The 19,224-nt window shown below is 39.7% G+C and overlaps 1 protein-coding gene across 1 annotated transcript in view; it reads left to right on the top strand.

Annotated features, from left to right (window-relative positions):
• Nucleotides 1–684: 684 nt before the first annotated feature.
• Nucleotides 685–19,224, top strand: part of LOC120754883 (sodium channel protein type 2 subunit alpha) — a 75,938-nt gene continuing 57,398 nt past the window's right edge. Inside the window, exon 1 of the mRNA XM_058421246.1 lies at nucleotides 685–991. The gene's annotated coding sequence lies outside the window, so the exon portion shown is untranslated. The remainder of the gene's footprint in view (nucleotides 992–19,224) is intronic.

Consider the following 19,224-nt stretch of genomic DNA (forward strand, 5'->3'; position numbering starts at 1 on the left):
TCCAACACTGCTATTATAGGAATTGTGGCTAGAGACAACTGGGGTGAGGCAGTCAATTTGTACATTAGTCTTTTACAACTAATAGTATACAGGATACCAAAGATAAGTTCTAAGATGCTGTAAAATGCAATGGAGACTTGGATTAATGTAAGTAAAACAGATCACCCTAAAAACTCTTGATTGATCAATAATGTAATAGTTCTGGCTACATACAAGCATCCGTTCCCTCTGTCTTACTTAACAACTTTTTTCTCTGTCTGGCTTTCAATAAATATGTAAATGTAATTTGTGTTTTGCAGGATCAATAGTCCACGGAAAAAAAGGCCTCTTATTTTCTCCTACTCTGTAGTGGAGAGTTCTGAATAAAGGATGATTTCTTTCTTTCTAGACATGCATTAGTACATAGTAAAATAGAGATATCAGGCAGAACCTTGAGTTTTCTGCAATTATGTGTATATTAATGTATTCAAATACTTCATTGTAAAAAAAAAATTTAAAAAATTTTAAAAACTATGTGTACTTTAAATGTTAAGCCGGTTTTCAAGAACTGGTGAGCAGTGCTCAGTGTTCCCGTATTTGAAGCTGTGCACTCGAGGGTAACGCGGTGCACAGGCTGTGCGGGCTCCAGCGCGCTCGCTCCTGCCAGGAGGTGGAGCCAGCACGGAATCCGCCGCCGCTTCCTTTCCTCCCTCTCCGCTCTCCCCCCCTCCTTTTTTTCCCCCCACGACCAATTTTCTGATCGATGCTGGGATTCAAGGAGTGAATCTCAGAACAGGAAGCAGGCGAAGAGACGACGGAATACTGCAGAGGTTCCTTTGTTGCTTTTATGGGGAGGTTCTTTATTTCTTTCCTTTTTCATTTCAGTGAAATCAAGAGTTTACAAGCTTCTTTGCCCAGGAAACTGTACCTGCAGTAGAAGGAGCCTCTCATCATCTATCTACAAGTGCATGGATATTTCTTATGCTATGATTTTTAATTCTCTTTTAATCAGGTAAGGCAACACTATATTTAACTAGAATGCTACAAACCAACAAATTCTGTCTGGTTTTTACCAAGATTCTTCTCTTGTGGTGCCACACCTAGTTTTCAATTAATATTAATAGAGCAAGAGGAGAGGAAATAATAGCCATCTTTGCCACTGCATGGATTTTTCGTAGCATTTAATTGGGTCTTAGCACAATAATGAAAAATGATGTTGCTCTTTGCAGCTTTCTGATCCTATGTTTTTTAAGCTTGCATGTTTGTAATAAGAATTACTTCTGAGTTTGTGTTTTGCATCTTAATTGTGGTAATTTGTTGCTGTTATTTTAAGGTGGTCATCTACAAGTGTTTTCTTTTTCTACTGGAGGCTATATTGGTGCTGTATTCTGAATACAAATTGGAGTGTGTTTTAAAGCACACAACTGCATCCCTAGGATTGCACAATTTTGATGCAGAGATGTACTGTTGCTTCTTTATAGCGTTTTCAGTGTGAGGCTCTCTTTACTTCCTAAAATCGTCTTTTTTTTCCTGTGAGGCATAGGAGATTTATAGGATTCTCCCCTCCCTCATCTCCCAAAACAGCCTCTCCCTGATGAAAGACAGAATGGAGGACTTGTCTGTGACTAAACATGGTTTTGCACTGCTGCATATACCATACAAAACACGTTTTGTGAATTATTTTATATACATATATAAGAATGACATTTTTATTTTGAAACTTCATTCCATATTGCATGAGAGACAAAAAATATTCCTTTCATTATTTTTTTAGAAGCATGATACCCACTGGGAGAGACAGCAGAATGACTCAGGAGGTGGGAAGCTCATGCAGCACCCCCTGACTCTGCTTTCAAACCTTCTGGTCTTTTTTCTTACCTTCTCTTAATTACACCAATAATGGTTTTAGTTGGGAAAAGCAACACAGAAATGCATTGACTTGCAAAGTCATAGATCAGAGAAGGGGCTCAGTAACCAGTTTGTGAAAAAACAGAGAATGTGCAATCAGTTTTTTTCCTGTTGCTTTCTATTATAAGGTGGTAAGTAGCACTTCATCAAGATATTCACACACCTGTGTAAAGGCAAACTTTTTTTCTTTTTGTGGTGATTAGTGAAGCAACAGAAAATTGCCCGTTGGGGTTTGAATGGTTGCTGCTGTGTTGGCTTTAGATGATTCCATAGATACAGATGAAACATTACGAAGGTTCACATTCTCGCCATCTCTGCAGGTCGCCTGCTTAGCTGCATTTTTCTGATCAAGGTTTTCAATATGCATGTCTGGATATGGCTGAGCCATTGCAATGTCTGAAGGTCTCTTTGCTAGATGGTAAAGGTTCCTTCATTATTGAACAGATCTGGAGAAAGGAGGAATGATCATGTCCAAATGATCTGCAATTTCCTCTGGCGAGAAATGCATTAAATAAATGATGCTCTCATATGTCTATAGGCCCCACTTCAACAACAAACAGACATGTCAATGGAATGACTCACATTCTCAATATAGGAAAGTGGATAAATACCTGGCTCTGTCCTCTTGATTTTTAGACTGCACCAGTTTTCAGAGAAAAATAATATTTGTAATCACAGAAATTTTGCAGTGTTCATAAAATGCAGTTAGTAGGTCAAATGGGCTTCAAAGGCAATCTTTAGATTAACTCTTCTGTTTAAAAAATTAAATATAAAATCAATTGAGCTATTACAGCCCTTAAAGGAAAGTATTGAAGCAGAATTCTTACAGATTTTGAGTATATTTATTATGAAAATTAGGTCTTGGGAAATAGAGGCACATCATTATCAAAGCATGATACAGTTACCTTGCACTAGGAATAAAGTTGGGTATTTCTGAAGGGCTTCAAGCACAACTTGACCCTAAGAGAAAGCTAACTTTACCTATGTTGTGTGAAACTTAAGTATAGGTGCTATTAAAGCCTTCTTGTTATCTTTGAGTACTGAATTACTCTATTTGTGCTCATATAAGCATCAGATCCCAACAGCGGAGGCCAGAGTACCCACCCTGCAGCAAGAGCTCAGCATCAGTTATGCTGCCAGTAGCTGCCTCCTTGATTTCATCTTAGACCTTGAGGAATAGATTTGTGTGGTCACTAACTGCAGCCCCGTTCCACCCCCAAGCAGCCCTAAAAACTCTCCCACCAAAGGGGTGGAAGGGACACTGAAATCTAATATAGTCTATCTGCTTGACTCATACCTGGTAGCAAGAAATGCAACTGTAATCCCATTATGCACTCAGCTCTCAGCTGGAGCACAACATATCTCAAGCAAGATTTGTACTATGTTGCTTCCAATGTTTTAAGGCCAAAGACATGCTCCCACCAGCTTCTCCAAACCACAGTGCAGATCCTTTGCAGCTGCAGACCCTGGTCCTGCGCTCCCCCTGAGTGGAAGGGGGCTCTTGCCCATCAGAGCCTTCCAGTTCCTCTCTCTTTGCCTTCAGTCTCAGCTTGCCAAGCAGATATCAGGAATCCCAGGGCCTCCTTCTAGAGGCTTCCTGAAGTCACTCGAATAAATCCATTTCTTGTACCTTCTCTCATCTTGTGGACACCCACCAGTCTTAGAAATGCTGGGTGAGAAGACCTTTCTACCAATTCTCACTTGTATCTCCTGTTCCTCTGCCTCTGAAAGACAAATAACTTATCTCATTTCCCAGAGGTGGTAATGAAGAGGCAAATGATGTTTTGAATTACTAAATGCCTTAAGGATAAAAAATAAAAGCTGAGGAAATTAATCATTCTGCACTTAATGCATGCTCGGGAAGATAGACTGTAAAGAAGGTTTGGGACCAAAATACTGACAGAGGACAATTTAAAGAAACATTGAATAACTATATTCACACTCTTCAGTTCTAATTCCAAGTTTGCTACTTTACCTGTCGTATTTTTGCTTCTGAACTTACTATTGCTCCTTTTCCGACCCTCACCTCCAACTGGAGTTCAGTTGCTTCCTCTTTCTGCCTCTGACTGGTTTGGGACCAGCAGAAGGGCTTTGCTTCCACTCCTGCTTTAAGTGTTGAGTGCCTCAGCAGTTCTCAGTATTAACTGTGCTGAAGGGGCTGCTAATGTAGAAACACAGCTAACACATGGCAGCTCTTGGAGTATTTATTCCAAACTGCTAAGAAGATTTTCCTGAGCATATCTAGAAATTATTTTAGAGAATTCCATTTGAATGGCCAGATTTCAATTAATTTAAACAGGAGCAACAAGACTAAAACTCATATATTGCCTGAGCAGCCTACTTGACACAATTCAGAATGAAGAGATTGTAGCAAAAGTTCTCAAAAAACTGTCTGGAAATACATTTTAATGCTGCAGTATTACCACCACACTTATCAAATAAACACAAAACCAGTTTTTGATCTTCGTATTAAAAACCCCAACAACATAGATTCATCATTCTTGCCTGTTGTTTTTTAAACTTGCAGATTAGAGAAATAATACTGTCAAAATTTTCCCAATAAGCAGAACAAAAATGTACTTTTTCTATTAAATGGTGAGGTTTTTGTTTTTTATAGTCATTCAAACTGAAAAAGGATACATGAATCTGCATTGTGAAATTGATATTTTCTTTCTAATTTCATTGAAAGAAATATCTCACCATTTATAGTGACACTAAAGAAATAAATCAAGTCTCAACAATTAATATTTGGCAAAGCTGAAAGCATTATGAAGTGATTCACATGATGGAAACATTAAGTAAAGAAAATTCTGCCAGGTTGTTCATACTGTATGGAAAAAAAATTAAAAAATAATAAAAAAATAGCAATAACTTGTTTTTATGTTTCTCAGGCTGAAGTTCAGTGACTGTTCCATGTGAAGTTTTCTTAGGCTTTGTGTAATTGCAATCCTACTTGCTGCTTCATTTTTTGCTTGGTTTCTGCTGATTTTGGCCAGATGAATTGTAGCTAATGCTAGTCGGTTCTCACCATCTTTCTGGAGATCCTCACTGGTGGTTGCCATTATGCATTAAAAATGCAAACCACCTTCACCAAGAAAGAGGCTCATGTTCAGTAAGATAATGATTGCTCCATGCAGGGTACAGCTAGCTTACCTGCACAAACTGACAACAAAGAGCATGAGCAGGCACGTATTTTAAGATGATGGATGTCCAGGTTTTGAATGTGATCTTCCAATGTGGCCTTGTCATATGAGAGGGGATGCCTGGGTTTTATGTGGTGCACATTGTCTGGTCTTAAGTCGAGTTGTAAGATACAGCTTTTGAGTAATTCAGACATCAAACCGCCTGATCTAGCCAAAATATTGGGTACTGTTCAACACTGCAGTAAAAGCAGGATGACAGCAGGTCTAGCCAGCCCTTAGCTTAGCAGTTTGGTTTCAAAGGCAGCATTTGTGCTGTATGGAACTGTACAAGCCTGTCTGATTATTCTGGCCTGCTAACTTCTGACTCCATGGCTTTCTGGACACTGATACGGAGCTAACTTGGTTAAAGCTGCAATGTTTCCCCATCTCCTGCTGTCATTCCTCTCACAGCAGGGTCAGGGTTGCTTTAGTTGAATTATTAACAGCAGGCTTTCAGAGTGGTGCAGAAACAGTCTTCCTATCTGAATGTACATAATTTTTTTTCTATACCATCTTTACCATGTCCCACCATCCTCTGTGTAATTGCAAAATCCTCCACAGACTTTGACCCCAATGTAGTTTTGTTTGATGATGAATGTAAATGACTCACTCTGAAATTAGGAATCTGACTCAAGTTCTTTAAAGCAATACACTGTGTTCTAGACTCACCCATTTGTCTCAGTAGGCTAACAGATCTATTAGGAGCTGGATTCCATACATGTATACAAAACAGAGACAGATACATGCAAAAATATTTGACAGTCTGCGATCTCAAGAAAAACAATGGCCAGAGTTTAATGAATCATAAACTGTGGGGAGCAAGTTTAGAAACAAATGTCCTTTGGCTAGACACTGCCATCTGAATTTGCTGTTTACAAATGAGTTCCGTAAACAGGTGCCAGCACCCAAGTATCTAAACAAACCATGTGATTATAGGCAAGTATATGGCAAATTTCTAAATGAACTCTATAATGAAACAAGGACTCTGTCCAGGATAGTCGAAATTTGACAGCCTATCTCCGAGTATGCTAATTGTATTTTGTGTATAAATAAACATTAATACCAGAGGTAAACCAGTGGAAAATTCTACTTCTTGGGACACAAGGTAGGCTTTGTTAGATAAGTCTTCCCTCCTGGAAGCCGCTGGCAAAGTTATTTTAACTGCCACTGTAGCACGCAAGGTTGTATCCGAAGAGTTTAACAGGTGTATTTGTAGAGCGTGTGAGCTCCATGTGTTTTCTCTTTGCTGAAAGTCAATAATGCAACCATGGAAACTAAAAGATAAGTACTAACACCAGGCAGGATGAAAAAAATCTTCCATCTGTAGTTGTGTTAACCTGAAAGCAGACATGGGGCAAACACTGCACGATTGTTTGCAGATTGAGACTTTGGTGATGGCTGCACAAACACCCTGTGCAAATGCATTCACACAGGTTAGATTTTTCAGTGTAGAGACTGGTTTCCATTTTGTAAAATGAGAAGCACCACAAAAGTGTCGACAGTAAACAGCCTCCTAAGTACCACAATAATACTACTGAAAAGTTCTCCCAGTGAAAAAATGAGAATGTGCTTTGAAAATACTGGGTGTAAGGTTGAGCTCTACCTTCATTTGGCTTCTGGAAAATAGTAATAAATGAAATGGAAAGCACAGAATTTTACTCTCAGAAGCAATGAGAAAATGGAAATGTTTAAAGTATTAAGAAAGTCAATTTGATTAGAAAGAAATAGACTGTAAATGTTACTGGGCCACACTTAAAAGAGTCACTTTTCAACAGAATAACATTTCACATCTTGCAAACAGTTTGCTTTTGTAGCTATGTTGGCTAAGCATATGCAATAGTCAAAACATTTTCAAGACTTATTGTTTCAAATATTTTTATGATCTTTTTAGTTAGAGTTAGAGTTAAAGTGCATCACAGCCTTTACATTTGTGACCATAAAAAGATATTTGTGCATTTGCCAGATGAAATTTTTATGAATATCATGATCTTTGATCCGAAGCAAAGCTTTGGCCCTTGATGCCAAGCGGAAGGCAGGGCCTCTCACACAGAGAAATCTGGTAGTTGACCCCCCTAGTATTCTTCAGGGGGAAAAAACTGAACATAAGCCTCAGGGAATGATGATGATGATGACCTTTAATGTTATATGGGACACTTGGGTGTTGTTACTCATGCTGATATCTTGCTCTGTGGAGTTGCAGAGGCTGGGAACTCTGGAGAAGTGTTCTCCATAGCTGGGAAAGGGATTATACAGCTTTTCTCAGTATTGACCTCACTTCCAAATTAGTTCATGAATTCACACATTCTCAAAATAATCTGTCCTTAGTGAGAAAGATGAAGGATATGATGCAGAAATGGAGTGAGCTGGTAAGGTGGTTTAAATATTGTGAGGATGGGCAAACAGCTCTGGAATTGCAGTAAGAAGAGGAAATATCTGGGAATTTTGAGAAGAGTGACTGATGGGCAAAAAGCAGTCAAATGTAGGGTGGGGGAAAGAGAAATTTTAGAAGGGTATACAAATCGAGTTTATATGAAGAAAAAGTTGAATACATTGTAAAGGAAATATTGACAAGTGTATCCATGTTTCTGTATGGAAACAGGCAGTGTGGCATGCACAACTCCTGTTGGAAAATGTCCTTGCAGTAGTACAGCTCCAATGTGCAGGTGATGCTGTGAGAACTCTTTGGGGAGCTCCTGTATTCTCTCTAACCAGAACCTGTTTTGCTGGCTCAAACACAGTGGGGATGGAAAAACTCTCCTGAGGAGGTTTTCTACATCTGCTCTGTTGTTTTATTCACACGTACCAACAAATGCAAATGGAGTATATAAAAAAAACAAACCTATACACTTAGGAAATTATTCTGAACTAGAAAAAAATAATTGAACTCCACTGAACAAATTTCAGTTCCAAATAGTCCAGTTACATTTGGCTGCAGTTTATTTAAGCCTAGAATTCTGTAGATTGTTTCAGCAATTCTTCTTTTTCCAAAAGCTATAAAATATTATAATGAACAAGCCTCCACTCTTTTTTTTTTTTTTTTAAGTTACCTTGAAACTGAACCTGCATTTTTAAACAAAGTAACTGAACTTTAAAGCTGTTAATTGTTTTCTACCGCTTATGAAAACAATCAGGAGTTATAAAAAATTAGTTTGGGGCAGGTATATGATGTAAGTATTCAGCTTTCCATTTCTAGCACATTTACATACTTCTGTGCCACTTCTCCTTTTTCTTCCTAACACCACCACCCAGAAAAGTGATGTCCAAGTATGAAACAAGGCACCCATGTTGTTGCAATAATACTTTGCCCTCAGGTAACTTACTAAGGGTTTCTCATGAATTTGGTGTTTTTTAGCTGAGACTCTTTTTAAATCAGGGGACTTGTGTAATTCACACTGGGCAGAATGTCAGAATAAACACTCATAACCATCTCCTCTGATCCTACACTTATGGATCTGCATTGCTCCCTCAGGCCTTTCGAGTTTCTTGATGGAATAGTGATACTACCTTCCTGCTCTTACTTAACTGCATGTGTCAGCCATAGGCACTTTGTCCCTTAGGATAAATTGATCCATAAAGATGTTTTCATAGTGTTCAGAATATTCTCAGTTTATGTCTTGATATGACAGGTTTTGAGGACACTGTAAAAGGCAAACAGAAATTGGGCCTGGCAAACTGTTTCAGGATTTTTTAATGGCATTTCTATTTAATTGTGGGCCAATTAACTACTCTGTTTCCTTTCAGATCAAACAAAATCTTCTAAATTTAATAGAGACTTATTTAATGCTTTCTAATGTTATATATCTGACTGAGCTTTTCATTACCCAGGGAGACAAACATACTGGTCAGGTCACCAGGGAATAGTGATGATATTTGCTCTCTGCCTTTGCATGGGACACAGAGGGGATACAGGTGCAGCTCTAAAGCTTTCTAACAGTTCTAGCAGTTCCTATAGGATGGTCTGGGAAATCCTATGTAACCATTTGGCTGTGTTCTGCACAAATCACCAACCATATTACTCATCATAGGATCTAATTTCATGCTGCTTGGTTTAATTTTTCCCTTTTGGTTGCCAAATTTTGAATATACATCCAGCCTTATGTGTCTCCCACTGGTGACATCATCATTTAAAATATATAGTTACTCAACTGTAGAAATGCCTATAGTGTGAAGCTTTGGGCAGTTGGCAGAACTGTAATACAAAATAACTATTAAAATTACAGTCATTAATACATATTGTTGAGTACTACAACAGGAATATTCAATTCTCCCCCTGTCTCTGTCATTGTGTATCAGAATGCAGACCCATATATTTCCATACGTCATTCTGGTTCCCAAACCACACATGGTTGTGCTTCTTAAAGCACAAACTGGGAACAATGGTAATAGGAGTAAAATAAGTGGCTGATATTTAGTAAGGAGGTGTGGAAGTAAGAGGATCCACTAAATATTTCACATTGACAAAATCACATGAAAAGTATGCTAGTATTAAGGCTGTCTTTACATTCTAGAAATCACACATATGATTTGTAGCCACCTGTGAAAACAGCAGTTTGAGTGAATTGCCTGCCATCAGGCAGCACTCAGTTCTCATCTCTTGCCCCTTCTAGTCAGTCCAGAGAGACAGGCACTTCTAGGGCACAACTTGCCTCATCTTAAGGTAGATGTCTGAAATAGTCAGAAGAATTGCCTTCTACAGGACCTGTTTTTCTCCAGAAATATGAAAGGCTTAAATGCGGATGGCGATAGATACAGGCATTTGACACCAGAGAAGACAAACCATACTTGAGGCATGGCCAGTTCTCCAAGACAGCATACAGACCTTGCATGAAGGACACATAGTTATCATCCTTCTTTTCCCCTTCCCACTAGTCACTTCTTCTGATCCCTGTGCAGTACCAACGAATCAAGGAAGTCTCCTTCAAAACAAATCACACTGCTTTTAAGAGCTCATCCATATTGTATACTACATCAGACAGTGAATATTGCATTACAGTATCTACTGACAAATTCACAAAAGCTAAAGCAGGTCTCAATTCTATGCTGTCGTTTCAGTCCTTCCTACAGTAATAGGTGCTTTTAATTGGAGTGTTCGTACACAATTTTAGGGAGACCATATTGATACACATATGAATGAGTTATTGAATACATATTTACATACACTTCACAGAGCTCTTAACTTGTCATCTTCACATCTTCTTGTCCATCCTTTCTATTAATTCCAGCCCAGTTATTTCAGGGTTTTATTCCCCCTCTTGCCCATTGATCCCAAGCTTTTTTGTTTTCTCCTATCTCTGCTTGCCCCACTATACTGCCGCCTTCCCTTTTCCTTGACTGTTCCCCAGCCTGGTCTCCTTTGGCTTCAAACTGATAAACCTAGATGAATTTCTTGATCATAATACTCTACAAGCCTTTGAGTTTTTCATGTCTCTCCAAAAAGCCTGCAGGACTACTGCAGCCAATTTTGAGACAGTTGCTTTATCCAGGCAGACAGTTCTTACACGTATCATTTCCCTGGAGGTTTCTTGTGCTGCTGGTCTTCAGTCTGAGATATGTTTCCCTTTTTTCCTAAATGCCTCCTTTTCCTTCTATATTTCCTTCTGGGTTTTTTTTTTTTTGTTTGTTTGTTTGTGTTGTTGAGAGTTTTTTTTTTTTTTTTGGGGGGGGGGGTTGGTTGTGGTTTGTTGGTTTGTTTGTTTCATTTTGGTTTTTTTTCTTGTTTGATTTGGTTTCTTTAATAACCAACATACAGAATGATTTAGAACAAAAAGATGAAAACATTCCCGCTCCTGGGTCAGCAGAGTCCACAAAAGACAGACTTCAGTTGAAGGAAAATCCCCTCTGATAGACAATGAAACAACAGAAAAATGCATTATCTCTGTAATTCACACCTTTAAATTTCTGGGGTGTTTATTCAAATACATGCAAACTAATTTTCCAAAATGTTTCAACTCTAGGCAAGTATTATAGATATCATTCCAAAAGAAAAAGTCCCAAATTCAGAATGTGACTTATTAATGCTTTGAAAATTGGCAACTATAAAATTTTAGGGGTAAATACATGTATGTATAGCCTTTTTCTTAGAAATAGTTTCATTTGTGTTGAAGCTTCCCTCTAAAAGTTGATCTGAGGCAAAAAGCTAAAATTTTATCCCCAGCACTTCAAGTTTGACATAACTGAGCAAGAGGGGAAAAAAAAAAAGAAAAAAAAAAAGAAGAAAAAAACACTGGACAGGTCAATGTCAAGTATCTCAGTAATAAACAGTACTGTCAGCCCCATGTGCAATTAGCATGAGACATCACAACCTGTAACTAGTGAATGGCTTGGACCCATCTGCACTCTATCCCTAAGGATATAGTAAGAACTGGTAACCATAAACTATCACAAGACTAAAAGAATATTTAAAAGTAAATACGGGACCTCATCTGTGACTTAATTTCCAGAATCACTGAAACCACTGCTTCTGGTTTATTTGAAGTGGCATTTTACTGAAACAAAGCCAACTCTTCCATTCCAGTGGCAAAGAGAATCTGGTGGAGACCATGCATGGGAAAAGAAGTTACGCTGTGTAGCTGTGCTTTTTTGCAGTTGTGCTTTCTTGTGCGTGTGATTCTATCTCCTTTAGAGACCTTGATATGTTTCCAGGTGCAGCTACATAGTAGGGGCATGAGTAGTGCTTATGAGGAAACATTTTGTGGCATCCTGCCCTTGAAGGTTGATAGATATCCAGGGAGTTAATGCTTCTTTCAAGCTGCATTAACTCCTGCAGGATCCCCTTGGCAGCTGGTGCTGTGCAGCTGCAAGGAGCCTGTCAGCGTCAGTACAGTTCCCGGGGGGGAAATTCTCATCTGTTATCCATGGAGATATTTGTTTCCCCCTGTGGGATGGTCCTAATGCTTTCTGTGCCTATTGTGTTTTGGGTTTGGAAGTTTCTCAAGAAGCAGTTGTGTTCGTCACTAGTCAGCTATCTTTGCAAATGCAAGCTTATTTAGAAAATCCTCCGTTTAGATCCAGGTTCTCTGTTTATTTTGCAAAGTTACAATTTGGACATATACCCCCTCCTCTCCTCTCATGTATACCAAGTCAAAACTTAGGGGTTTTGGCACGTAGTGCATGCGGTTAATTTTTCCTCAAAAATATACCAACAGCTTGAAATGAGTGGAGATGATGTAAAAAACTGTCGCAGCACCCCACTCCCCAGGTCCGTTTCTATGGTTTTACAGTCACCGTTTCCTATTTAAAAAAGCCCCACAACACACCCGCCCACCCGGAGCAGGGGAATTGGCTGAATGCAGGCAGTAGGCAGCATGGCTGACTGTATCCAATGCAGACGGTACAGAAATGAACTGAAGGAGAGATGGTGATCCCCCGGGTTCTTCCCGCCCTGATGGTAAAGCCTGAATTTGGCTCCACGGCCGCTCAGCTCGGCTCTTGGACAGCGGGGAGGGACCTCGCCCGGCGGGGCTCCGCCGCCCCTCGCCGCTGCCTCTGAAGGGCGGCTTCCCCTCAGCAACCCCGTCCACTTCTGCCTCTCCTGCCGTCCTCTGCCCTGCACACCTGCTCCCTCCCTCCGTTTCCCCCGTGTGACCGGGCCCGGCTGAAGCTGCCAGGGGCAGCTGTCCCTCTGGAGCAGGCCGTGTGTCGAGGAGGCTTCGCGAACTCTCCCAGGCTTTGCGGGCGGCGGCGCTCCCCCTGCGCAGCGCGCTGCCGCAGCCGCCGGACCGGTTGCTTGGCAACCTCCCCTGGGCGCCGCGCCATTGCGGAGCCCGCAGCTCCCGGCCGCCTCCCCGGCCGCCTTTTCACTCGGGCTTGTCGCTTCCAGCGACGCCGGGCCGCCCGTCTTCCTTCGCTGCGGCGACGGGGGGTGCCGAGGCTCAGGGCGGCGGCTCGGCTGCCTCACCTGCGGCGCCCGCCGGCGGGGCGGGCTGGGCGGTGGCGCCCGGCGGGCTCCGCCCTGCCTTCCTCCCCTGCCTTCCTCCCCTGCCTTCCTCCCCTGCCTTCTCCCGGCTCCCCGCAGCGCCCGCTGTGGCGGCCTGTTGGCGCAGCCGGGTTACAAGGAGCGGGTGGAAACGTTTTGCGTGGAAGTGGAAGCTGCTCGCAGCATTTCATGGAGTTGGAGGGCTCGGTCCGTGGCCCTTTATCCCTGGCTCGAGGGAAGCTTCGCCCGGCTTCCCTGTCGGAGCCTGACCTGGGGTTACGTAAGCGATAACTGAAAAGGCACAGCCTTACTCATAGGTTGTGTTTGCAATAGAAGACAATAAGAGGCTATGAAAGTTTAATCACAGAGTATTTCCCACAGTAATTTGTCAGTAGGTTCAGAATCATGATTTATGTTGTTCATCCAGAACTTCTAGACAGATGTTCGGGGGATGTTAGAATCTCCCATCTACCTGGTGCCTTGTATCCAGCAGGATATAAATTATATATGAATTTTCTGTAGCCATCCTGTAGTTAAGATTAATTGGAGATTCCATTCTAAACATCTTTGCATAATGCCCATACTGGGAATGCTAAATTCTGAGTTCTGGCTTGTCAGGAAAGAAATCACAGCATGTTTTATTAACAGCATAAGTAGTCAGCACATTCTCCTATTCAGGCATCTGGAAATATCTAGCTCATCCCATACATATGGCACTTCTGTTATCATTGCATCTTTGGATTGTATATTCACTCTCCCCACACAAACACACTAAAAATGGATATATCTCTAGCCTGACGCTTACACAAGACTCTACTTGTGGGGATAGTTTCTCACGATGTGTATCAGGGCCAAGATTGATTTGAAGAGGAGCCCACTGCATCAAGATAGCTGAAATGGCTGTAATCACTTAATCAGCTTCATTAGGGACTTGGTGAACACTCTTGCACTGTCTTCCCACACTGCTGTTTGATTTGGAGACAGTATTTCTCTTTTTGTCAAGGAAACTCAAACTGTTGATTTGAACCTTTCTTGGATTTAAATCAGCCTTGGTTTTTTCCTGTGGTGAAGGAGCACTGGAGGAGATCATTACAGTCTGGCAGAAAGTTTATCTCACTGTATTAAAAAAGCTAAGAATGGTATTTTCATCAAGTGACAAATCCAAATTGTCTAATACTAGAAGGAAGGATTTAAGGGCCTCTTATCTGGAAAGACAAGTAGCTTTTTTGTTTGTGCACTGACATTTGATTGAAAATCAGCAATTTTTCAAAGGCCATTTCCGATTAAAGAGGAAAATGGATTAAATTCAACAAATGCAAGTCCTTGCCAATTATTGGTTAACAGTAAGTAAAGATTAACTGTTTTTTACTAATGTGTTTTTCATACTTCCCTGGAGTACATCTTGCCAGAGATCTGTGGGTAGTTTCCTGAAATAAGTTTTAAAGAGAGTAAGAAAATTGATTTGAACCACCCTTGAACTTTCCCAGTATGGGTCTTTGTATATGTTTTCACATTATATGATCCTTGCTGGACATTGTTCTCAAAATGCTGTCCTGGTGTCCATGTTGAAAGCAAACAGGTGATCCTGGTCACTGTCTGATCTTGGAAGAGCAATCCTGAGGCTGCTGTAACTGAATGGTAGCCTAATTTCATTCTTAGATTTGCTAGGATTCAGACATTTTAATGACCCTTTTTGCAGTTTTATTCGGCTTATACTGCGTTCTACACCAGATACAGGGTCTGTGCCAGCATTTGTTGACTACAGTTGTTAGAGCCCCATTCTGCTCCATTGTTCAAGCTCTGAAGATCCATTGTTGGTATTCTTAAGCCTTTTGAGCTTGCACTTAGGTGAAGCACTACAATTTGGAAGACACTGAAGGTAATCAGATAGTCCTTTTCACTCTAAAGTGAGAGGACATCTTGAGACATTAGGAAATTATCTTTTCTTAAGTGTGATGGATCAGATTTTTGATCTTTCTGAAATCTGCCCAGTTATTTACAGTTTTCAGCCAGACTAGTGAGCTGATCTGGCTAAAATGCAGAAATGCGCAGGCCAACACAGTGGGAAATGAGCAGGGTAAGAGTGGGTGGAAAATGGGAGGTCCTTTCTGACAGAACTATGTCATATTGGCTTAAGGTTTCAAGTAACTGCATTTTCAAAGGTGACTTGCTAGTTATATATCCATCTAAAATGTTGGAAAATGTGTAGGAAGCTGTATTTTTATATAACTCTTCTAAGAGCCATTTGGAAAGATTTGTTTTGCAGGAACACCTACTGTTCAAAGTGCACAACTCGGTACATCGATATTGTATGAAAGAACCTCTGTCTCAGCTGTGGCTACTGAACAGACAGTGTAGTATTGTATGAAACACACAAACTTCAAGCACAGGAAAACCAATGTTTATTTGCTGTCTAATTTCAGCAGTGGAGCAGCAAAAATATAAATCTTAGCAGAGGTACTGCACCAGCTCTAAACCTTCCACCTTCGAACAGGGTAATCCCATGTTATGCAATCTTTCCTGAAGTTCTGTGGAGTGATAACAGCTTCCTTGAGGCCTGGGGAGAAACATAACAGATGAAGCAGCACAAAACAATGAGAAACCTACACTTAAGACCCTAAAACACTGAAGACCTGTTACAAGTTTCCTGATTCTCATCGTGATCAGTTTTGCTACAAAACTCATACTCACTCATCTTTTTCTTCCAAGGTCTAGCTTTTCTTAAAGTCCTTGAAAGATTGTCATGTGTCTACTCTGTTGATTTCCTTTTTTCACTGGTAAAAAGTTTTCCTAACAAACTCTCATGCTGCAGTTTAATGCCACAACCTGTTTATCTGTATGCTAGATAAAAAGAAAACAAATTTCTTTGCTTCCTTGGAAGAGCTTTTTGGACATATGACGATGCTCTATGACGATGCTCATTGTGTCTTCAATCGATCTTTTCAATGTAAAATTTAGGCAGAAAGAGCTCAAACCCTACATCTCCTTGGAAGCTTTCAAATGTAGGATCTCTTGGATCCTATGTTTCCTTGCATGTTTTATTTCTGTGATCTGAATAATTTCCATATGGTCTAATTATAAAATGTAGAACTTATATATCTTGAATTGCATCACTTTTTGAGCCAGTTTTGTTGTTTGTCAGGACATTTTAAATTCTAATACTATCCTCCTGTTTACTTGTTGCCCTGCCAGTTTCATGTCATCTCCAAGTTACCAAACATGTTTTTCAGTCACCTAGATCACCATGATTAATTTAGTAGTATAGTAAGTATTGTAAGTATCATGGGGAGAAGAGATGACAAGAATTCTTTAGATTCAATGTATTTGATTAAATGGATACTACTTACAAGAAGAAAAATCTCCACTTAGGTCTTTTTTGCTCTTTCAATTAAAATAGTATTTCATTTTAGAGCATAAACCTAATGTTGGGGGTTTTTTTAAAGATTAAGGGTCTTAGAGTAGTATTAACACATTTTGCAAACTACAGCAAGTATCACAGTAACCTACACTTTGGTCGAAGTTGCTTGCCACTGTTTTAACTTTGGGGCAGATTTTATTTAATGTTTAATTTATTGTTTCAGCAACGAAATGGAAATATGCCAATGTAATTTGCTCCTATCACAAAGTCATAAGGCATTGTCAAAGACTGAGCAAGCTATTATACAGAAAGGACTCGATGAGCTTGATGACTGGTGTTACTGGAACGAGATGAAATTCAGAACTATAAATGAAAAGTCATGCAATTAGGGACAATCTAATATAGTACAGGGACACACAGCTGGAGAGTAAAATGATCACAGAACCACAGAGAATGATGGCAGGTTGCCAGTTGTGCATTTTAATGCTTTCCCATTGAAAAAGACAGTTTTTACACGTTTCTGAGGAAAAACTGGTAACCTGTTTTCCTTCTAATTTTATTAATTAGGATTGTCTGTAAATGAGGGCTCCTGGGATGTCAGGAAAAGATTTTCTGTTCTGACAAAAATAATTCACCCTCATGTAGAGTTTCTTTACATATGACACTGAGCACTTCTTCATCTCTACCCTCTCTGTGGGGCCCTGTGTTTTACCAGATGATTAAATGGCAAGGTCCACTTCAAGCTTTCACACATGCCACAGTAGAGGGAAGATGGATACCATCAATGACAAAACCATTCATAAAATTTACCATGGGTATTAAAAGTTGGGAAGCTGGACAGCAGTTGGAATGACTTATTACCAGAATTGCTGTTCTTATTTCATGTTTATGTTTTGGGTAAATTTTTACCATGTTCACACAAACAGTTTTAAAACATATGCTATGTTGGATTGAATTTTCATCGATATTTGCTATTTGATATAATAATTTTCCCTTTCTATCTCTAATAATTTTATCTGTTACATTTACTATAGCTATGTGTAATATCTAATATATTTTAAGGATTGTTACACACTTCTCTGGATGTATTACTGTTGTCTCCTCTTTAGACGTATATATATTTCTCTTTTAGACTGCAAAGCTGATATTGCATTTCCTGTCTAGTCTGTCTCTCTTAAGTACTTGTTCATTTTTCCTTATAGCCTAGTAAGACTGTACACCCAAGCTTCTAAAGCAGTGGGAGGCAATGTCCCCTGGTTATTTCCTTATTGTCTTCTCTTTTCACTGTCCTTCCTAACACTGTGCATGTAGATTTTATAGCACTGGTGGAAATCAAAATGAGATCTCTGGTAATTTCAGACCCTTACAATAAGAAACAAATTATCAAATGCTTTTTACGCTAATATGCTACTAATGGAAGAATGAGCTGCCTTTTCCCTGTTGTGTGGATTAGCCCAGCTTTTCAGGTACTTGATTTACTGTAACATTCATACATAAGCAGTTGTCTATCCATACAAATGAATAATCAAAATGCTGTTGTAGTTAAAAGCTCCTCTACTCCTCCTGTGGATCTGTGCTGTCTCACAATCCTCTTATTTTGATACTTCAGAACAGCCCCAAGTAAGCCGTGCTCCTAATTAGATCCAGCCAGAAGTTTTCATCCAAAGCTTCTTAACCAAAAAGATTGGTTATGTGGAATTATTTGTAAACTTTTTGTGGATTTCTTTGAATCATCTGTGAAAACAAAAACCCCTATTAAATGAAACACTTTTCTGAAAAGGCTTTTAACATTATTTTAAAATATTGTGCAATGTTTAAATGAATCAAAACCAAATTGATACTTTTGATGTTGTTCAATTATAGTTCTCATTTGGCACATTTATCTTAGTTGCTGAAAATTTCAAAAACTTTATTTTGGCAAAGTCAAACTCTTCATTCTCTCACCACTATTACAAAAGGAAAAAATTATCAGTATTCTCTCCTCTCTTCACTTTCTGTTTTTCAAAGCCACAGTGACATTTCTTCAGCCACTCTATTAATTTTCTCCAACATCTCTCACTTTAGACTGGCCTTTTTGCTTTTTATCACTCTCCACACCTTTTTCTTTTTTGTCCTCTTTGTGGCTGAAAGAAAGAAGATGGCAGAGAATAAATGACTGCCAGAAGATCTGAACATAGAGATACAGCAATGTGTCTTGCTTGAAAAGATTGGAAGAGATTTGTGTATGTGTGAAAGAAGGAGGGAAAGGGAGAAGGTTGATAGTGAGGTAGGAGAGAGATAAAGGTGTTTTATTGGTGCAGCAGGAGGAAAATCAGTAAGCATGGGAAATACAGAGCAAGCAGAAGAGTGGAAAGAAGTAGGATGGTGTTGAGGTGGAGTAGTGCGCAAAGTGGGTGTTTTACTGATTTGCCACAGAGAGTGGCTTACAGTGCACCCAAACACCTGCTGCAGCAGGGAGCAAGGACAGATGGCTTCTGTACAGGAACTCAGTGCTGCAGTGAACACTCAGACATGCTCTTCTTCCCTCCCATTGCTGGCTGATCCGCATTTAGAAAGAATGGACAGTGAACGTACTGTATACATTTATTTTAGAATATTTGCACAACCTATAGTTTAAAATAATCCAGACTGCTGATAATACAGTTTCAGCAATTGCTTAGGTTGTACTCTGCCTGTGTAACCTCCATTTTTTGATTTCTCTTACTTTGCTATCCCTCCTACTTTCTTTCTGTCTCACCTTCACAGTTTCAAGAGCTATGGTCACATCAGCATGAGCTGCTGTGTATTCAGAAGAATTTTTGAGAATCTTGAGACTTGACTGGTTATATAAAATAATGTATTTTAGTCCAAGAGTCTCAGTTTAAGCAAGTGTTCAAACATGC

Source organism: Hirundo rustica, chromosome 7 (genome assembly GCF_015227805.2).
Source record: "Hirundo rustica isolate bHirRus1 chromosome 7, bHirRus1.pri.v3, whole genome shotgun sequence".
In the NCBI taxonomy this organism is placed as follows: Eukaryota; Metazoa; Chordata; class Aves; order Passeriformes; family Hirundinidae; genus Hirundo; species Hirundo rustica.